Source organism: Rhinolophus sinicus, chromosome 4 (genome assembly GCF_057876585.1).
Source record: "Rhinolophus sinicus isolate RSI-liver-muscle chromosome 4, RSI-T2T, whole genome shotgun sequence".
Classification (NCBI taxonomy): domain Eukaryota; kingdom Metazoa; phylum Chordata; class Mammalia; order Chiroptera; family Rhinolophidae; genus Rhinolophus; species Rhinolophus sinicus.
Genome location: NC_142504.1, coordinates 37,011,070 through 37,018,255, shown reverse-complemented (window position 1 = coordinate 37,018,255; position 7,186 = coordinate 37,011,070). Strand labels below are relative to the sequence as shown.

At 35.5% G+C, this 7,186-nt stretch overlaps 1 pseudogene; it reads right to left on the bottom strand.

Annotated features, from left to right (window-relative positions):
• Positions 1-3,520: 3,520 nt before the first annotated feature.
• LOC109437272 (GTP-binding nuclear protein Ran pseudogene) lies at positions 3,521-4,155 on the bottom strand (annotated as a pseudogene).
• Between the last annotated feature and the right edge of the window lie 3,031 nt (positions 4,156-7,186).

Sequence of the window (7,186 nt, the reverse complement as noted above, 5' to 3'; positions counted from 1 at the left end):
CTGGAAGTCTGAGAGCATTTAAAAAACATATAGCCTTGTAATATTCATTTTTGTGTTATCTCCCCTCCTAGATTTATAGATTGTAAATTTATTGAAAGAACGGGTTGTATTTTATTTATTTGTATGTCTTTCATGGGTCTAGCACAAACCCTTGTATGTATGGGCACCACTTCTTTTTTTTTTAATTAACCAATGAATCTTCATTAGTATCCAAAACATGGATACCTACTCCTACCTTCCCTATTTTCTGGAAACTCCTACTTGTCTTTTAAAAAGCTTTGTTTATCACCTTTTCTGTGACATCTCACTAACATTCTCCATGAAGTTAATCACTCCACTCTCATGTCCCCAGTAGCAATTTGGGCATAGCTCCAGAAGCACCGTTTTCACTGTATTCTAATAATATATCCTCCACTAGACTGAGTTTATCTGAGGCTTGAACTATGATTTATTCATTTTTGTGTTCTTTCAAGCAGCTGAAACTAGAGTATGTTCATCATAAATGTTTAGTGAAGGAATGATCCTAGGATCTGACCTCCCCCTGACGGCATAGTAGTATGATGGAATCCACAGGTGAATGTGGTTAGCAGTACTCTCACATACAGAAAAGCAACATAACACACTAAGTGAAAATATGGCCTCCTGAATTAGATTGCTTGGGTTGAATTCTAGATCTGGTACTTACTAGCTGTGTGACCTGAGTGAAGTTACTTAGCTGTCTGTGCTTAGATTCTTTGTATGTAAAATGGAATATTAATAGTACCTACCTCATTGAGTTGTTAGTATTAAATGAGATAATATTTGTAAGGTGCTTAGAGCAATGTCTGGCTCATTATAAGTTCTCAGTAAATACTAGCTATTGTGACGAGAACAGTTTTTAATATTTGGTTACTGAATTTAGTAAATTACGGCAAAGAAAAAGAGTGGAATGAGATATTTTACTCTATTGTGATAATGTTTTTACTTGTTTTCTCCTTCCAATGATTCCTTACAGTTTTCCTTCTTTTTCCCTTTCTCTTTTTACTTTTCTAATCCCATTCCCTTCTTCTTGAGTTGAGTGGTAGGAGGTATTAGTAATAATCAGTCAGGATTGGGAGTTGAAAAAACAACAGTTTTTGGAACTCACTAGATTCAGCAGAATAGATTGTGGTCATAATAAAAGTTTGATATATATGAGTCATTTGGAAAGGTTTCCTGGATATCGGCCTAAAAGTTTTCAGGAAGAGTATCCAGAGATGAAAGGAATGTCAATTGGCCAATGTCTGAAATGCATGTGGTATCTTGTACCTTTCATAGCTATTTAATAGCTCTTGGTTTAATGCAAATAAAATGCCACCACCATTTTGGGTGAGCTGCATTTCCTTATTTATAAATTGAGGATTTCAAGGCTCCAAGGATGAGATTTCTTCATTTATAAAGAGGTTTATACTTCTAGGTGTGCACATATAAGTCTTCATCTTTTGATCATTATGTTAATTTGAAAATTTCTTGGCAAGTTGATTCTTTTTTATATCCTGCTGTTGATATAATTTGATCATTGGTAGTTGTATGAAATATGATCTAGTCAGGGCTGTTTGTATTGTTTGTCCTTGATATTATGGGTATATTTGATGACGTCTCCCTTCAACTCCTTGTCATACAGTGGTTTTGTACTACAGAGCAGAACGGAAAGACAAAATTTTTGATTGGGAACTTTCGTTTACTGTTTTTGTCTAGACTTGTTTTTTAAATATTTGATTAGGACAGTGTCACAGATATGCTTTACTTAATACTTTTAGCTTAAACAGTCCTGTTCATTGCAAAACAGGTATTTGTGTAGTTAGTCATAAATTTCAAGTGTGTTTCCTCATCCTTTCAATTATACTGACTTTCCTGTCTAATCAGTTGCTATAGGAAATTGGGAGGGGTGGACTAGGGCATGAGAATGCTGTCTAGCTATTAGGTTTCAATGAGGTAGATTTCAAGTCCACAGTTAAGACTGAAATATTAAATGCATTATTCAAGCACTGTGAAAAAAAAAAGCCGAAAGTTAAAAGGTTTTTAAAATGAATCTTATATAAAGTAACTTTATTTTTACCAAGTAGAATGTTAGATTTGGGTATTAAGATGAGCATGAGAGAGAAGCATGTATACTATGGTAATTGGAAGCCACAACAAAGCTATTCACAAATGGCTAGAAACAGATTCTCATGGTATGTGAACCACAGAAGTGAAGCTTGAGTGGTGTATAAGGCCATCAAAATTCAATGGTGAGTTTCTGTTTCTCATTTGTTTGTCTTGTTCTTTTGTTGTTTTTGGTTTATATACTACACCTGAAATCTATGTAATTTTACTAACAATTGTCACCCCAATAAATTTAATAAAATAAAATTAAAAAAAAAAAATTCAATGGTGAGGGGATACTTAGTCACAGAATTCTGTTATCTTAAAGGTGCTGGAGAGATGCCTCACAAGGTCCATGAGAACCATGTGTTAAATGAACTGCTCCCTTGGTTTTCTTCAAGGCTTTGTTGGCGAAAGGCATCCAAATAAAATGTCTTTGCTTTTTTTTTTTTTTTTTCTTCAGTTTTCAGGGTGTAGCCAAGCAGAAACTTTGAACAAGTCTTAATTTTCATATTCTGGAATAGCATACATATAATTTTTTGAATATGTATTTCTTTATTACTTTTGAATGCTCAATTTGAGTAAGTGATTAGGTTTCTGACACAAAGTGTAAGTTAATATGTCATTTATGGCATCAGTAAAAATGTCAGTCTATTTATGGATACATATTTTATGAAGAACTTTTTCAGTGATGAGGTGGTTGGGTGTGTGAAAGCTTTTGAGTAAATAAGAGTTAAGAGGGGTGTTTCCATTTCCTCTGGTTATTCCCCACAACCATAAAAATTAACAAGGGAAGATGGATAAATTTAGATTTAAAGATCTAAATAGCTAAATTTTACTTGACTAACAAACTATAACATATAATATTTGCTTGTGTTTGCTTTTCTTTCCTTTCCTTTTTTGGTGATGAAGGGGTAAGGTAGGAGGAGGGTTTAAACATATAATGTATAATCTGAATTTGAAAGAACTTCTATTTAATACCTATGAAAATATTTTGTATGCATGGTGAAATACACATAACATGAAATTTACCGCCTTAACTTTTTCAAAAAAATTTGAAATGCTACTTTATTCTGATTCTAAATGAAAAAGAATGGGAATGACAGTAACAAACAAGGTTTCACCACTGAATATTGTGATGTGACTGTAGCAGCCTTATATCTGAAACTCAATAAGGAAACAACTATGTTCCCAAACAGCTAAATATGTAGGTCCAAAAAATGAAGGTTTTTTTTTTTTTTTCTTTTGTTTAACTGCCACCACCTCCTCTGAAATCCACTCATCTTCTTCAGCATCCCAAAGATTAAGCACGTGCTCTGCTTAGTATAATAAAGTGGAAAACACACTGCACCACTGACATTACAGGACAGTGGCCTATAAAAGTAGACTTCTGAGGCTGAGCTCCAGCTTTACTTTCTCACAGGTCATCATCCTTGTCTGGGAGAGCAGTTGTCTGAGCAACCTCTAGATCATGCTCATACTGTGATGCCAAAGTGGGGTCCATGGCGACAAGGGCAGGCATGGCGACAAACTCCAAGGTAGGGCCTCCAATGTGTTTTCTAGCAAGCCAGAGGAAGGGCTTTTCAAAGTTATAGTTACTTTTGGCAGAAATGTCATAGTGCTGAAGATTCTTCTGTCAGTGGGAGACAACTGATTTTGCCTTCAGTTTCCTTCCTTACTATCCACTTTGTTGCCACACAGCACGATGGGGATGTTTTCACATACGCATACCAAATCTCTATGCCAGTTCAGTACATTCTTCTAAGCAACTCTTGAAGTTACATCAAACACTATAATGGCACACTGGGCTTGGATGTAATAGCCATCTCTCCGCCCACCAAACTTCTGACCAGCTGAATCCCATACACTGAACTTAGTAGGTCCTCTGTTGATATGGGACACAAGGGGATGGGCCTCAACACCCAACGTAGCCTCATACCTCTTCTCAAATTCATCAGTCAGATGATGTTTCACAAATGTAGTTTTTCCAGTCCCTCCATCACCAACCAGTACAAGTTTCAACTGAACCCTGGGTTCTCCTTGGGCAGCCATCATGATGTTATTTCCAGAAGCATCTCTGGGCCTGTCACTTAACCGTTTTTAAGTGTACAGGTTAGTGGCATTAACTCCACTCACATTTTTGTGCAATCACAATCACCACCTTCTATTTCCAGAACTCTTTACTTAATACTTTTTTTGTAAGGTGAATTCTCATGTCTCTAATTCAACCTGCCAACTATAGAAATCAAGCATTAGAGCAACTTTATAAGAAATGTAAATCATGACCAAAAGTAGGATTTTGTGATGTACAGGTGGCCTGAGTAGAAAAAGACAAACAAAACAAAACGAAACAACTGGACCATGTTTCAAGTGATTTTGTGGTAGGAGGTAAGCCCTACTTGTCTAAAAATATACTCCATCTGGTTTTGTCCCTAAAAAATTTCTATCCTTAAAACCTTGTTATGTGTTTAATTGGCAAAGATTAAATTTGATGCTGTGCTACGTGCTGAATTGGCCATAAATTGGATGAAAGGGCAGGGGTCATAATTTCTATTCTGGGGCTGGGAAGAGGCTATTCACAGCTCTCCAGAGTTTTGATGACCCCTTCTTCCTACAACTTAATTCCTCCCACATTCACAACAGGCAGAAGAATTTTAGGTCATAGAGAGGTCCTTATTTTCCCAGGCAGAAACATTCATTCCCCATGTCCTACATGTTCAGAGAAGTTCTAGACGGATGAGTAGCTGATGCCAGGACTAGATCAAGGTAATCTGATCTAGTTGGGAATCTTTGAGAAAGTGTGGAAAAGTCTCTATTTCCCTTTTTACTAAGGGAGAGCTTAATGCTGGCACTACAGGGCAGAAATGGGCTGAAGAGTGGCCAGAAATAGGGCTAGCACATGTTTTCCCCATATGCAGCAGGTCCACGAATAACGCCATTTTGTTCAATGTTGTTTTGTTATAATGTTAATGAGATGCCCTAGGAAGTTAACTCTTGTTTATATTAATTAGCCTATAGCAAAATTCGTTTCATTATACATCACTTCACTTCAAGTTGCAGAACATATTGACAACATTAAGTGAGGACTTACTGTAATTATCTCACTGATAATTACTGTAATTATCTGATTGGTTATATAGTGTATTTCAAACATTAGGTAATGACACATTAATCATGGTGAAATCAATAATAATAAACTAAAATAAAAGAGTAGAAAATAACGATAATGAGTGCTGCTTCATGAAACATGATTTTAGGTGTGTATGTATGAATACATTTGTTTGTGTATGTGTGGGTATGGATGTAGGTATTATAAATGGGTGTGTGTGCTCAATGGAAAATATATTTCTTACCAAGATGTCATTTGAATCTACTAAAGTCAGAATTGTTCACTTTTAATTTTACAGAGTCTAATTTTTCAAGGTATTCAACTAACATTAGGGTGCAATTAAGTCATATGTATAACTTTTTCCAGCTTACTCTGTTTTCAAATAATTAGCTCAAGCTAATAGAGCACTAGTCAGTATGTGGAAACGGTAATTACTAAAAATAGCTAATATTCAACATATTGCCCAGTATTGTTCTAAGAGCATTCAATGTATTGATCCTTACGACAATTCTTTGGGATAGGAAACGTTACCATCCTCATTTTACAGATTAAAGAATAGAAGCACTGAGAGCTTTAGTGAACTGTCCAAGCTACACAGCTGGTATGTGGTCGAACCCGGATTCTAGCCCAAGCATCTCACTTCAGAGTCCATGGTCTTCACTACTCTATACCACCTGTCACTGTATTAAACAGAAGTACTTTGTAAACAGAAATTCTTATGTGTCTAATATTGCATTGTGGATTTAAGTTTATGGTAATACCTGTTTAAAGTGACTGAAATCATGTTATCACTACTGTTCTCTGATAACTCTGTTTCAGAAAATATTTGCCTGTGACGTGACCCTTACTCATTGGTGTGGTGCAGATGCAGTGTGATGCTGTCTAAAACTTGGCAAGCTCATAGTTCATTCCTGTCTGTGTGAAGAAGAATAGTATCTGTGAACACTAAGCCGTGTTTCTTCAACAAGTTGACTTTTAGTTCAAATTCTTAGTTAGACATTTCTGATCGGCAAGTGGCTGCTTAATGGGGCCCAAAGAGTGATTATGCCATTGTTATACCCAGAACACAGTTAAGGGCTATTGAGTGATACTTTTTAGGCATTTTACTGTCTCATAAATTTATAAAAAATAATAGAGTTGGAATTTTTTAAAATTTAGTTTTTTGAGATTTTTATTAAAATATAGCTAACATACAATATCATATTAGTTTCAGGTATACACCATAGTTATTTAACATTTATTTACCTAAAGAGTTGATCACCATGATAAGTCCAGCAACCATCAGACACCGTTCCATGCTATTACAATATTATTGACTATATTCCCTATGTTTTATATTACATCCCCATGACTTGTTTCATAACTGGAAATTTGGACCTCTTATTCCCCTTCACCTTTTCCCCATTTTTTAATTTTTCCATTACAGTTGACATTCAGTATTATTTTGTATTAATTTCAGGTGTACAGCATAGTGGTTAGACATTTGTATAATTTAAGAAATGATTCCATGACTAGTCCAGTACTCACCTGGCACTATACATCATTATTTCCATATTATTGTCTATATTCCTGGTGCTTTACTTTACATCCCCATGCCTATTTTGTAACTACCAGTTTGTACTTCTTAATCCCTTTAACTCTTTCACCCCAATTCTGTCCCATCTATCACCCTAACAAACCTAGTACCAATATGACACCATACATAGTTATTACAATATTATTGACTATATTCCTTATGCTATATCCTACATCTCCATGATTACTCTGTAACAACCAGTTTGTACTTCTTAATCCCTTCCCCTTTTTCACTCACCCCCCAACCCACCCTCCCATCTGGCAATCATCAGTATGTTCTCTATCTACGAGTTTGTTTCTGTTTTGTTCTTTATTTTGTTCCGTGCCTCAGGATCTACTTCTTGGGGAACCCAAACTAAAACACTTTTTGTTTAATTTTTACACATAGTGAAGTCCTTT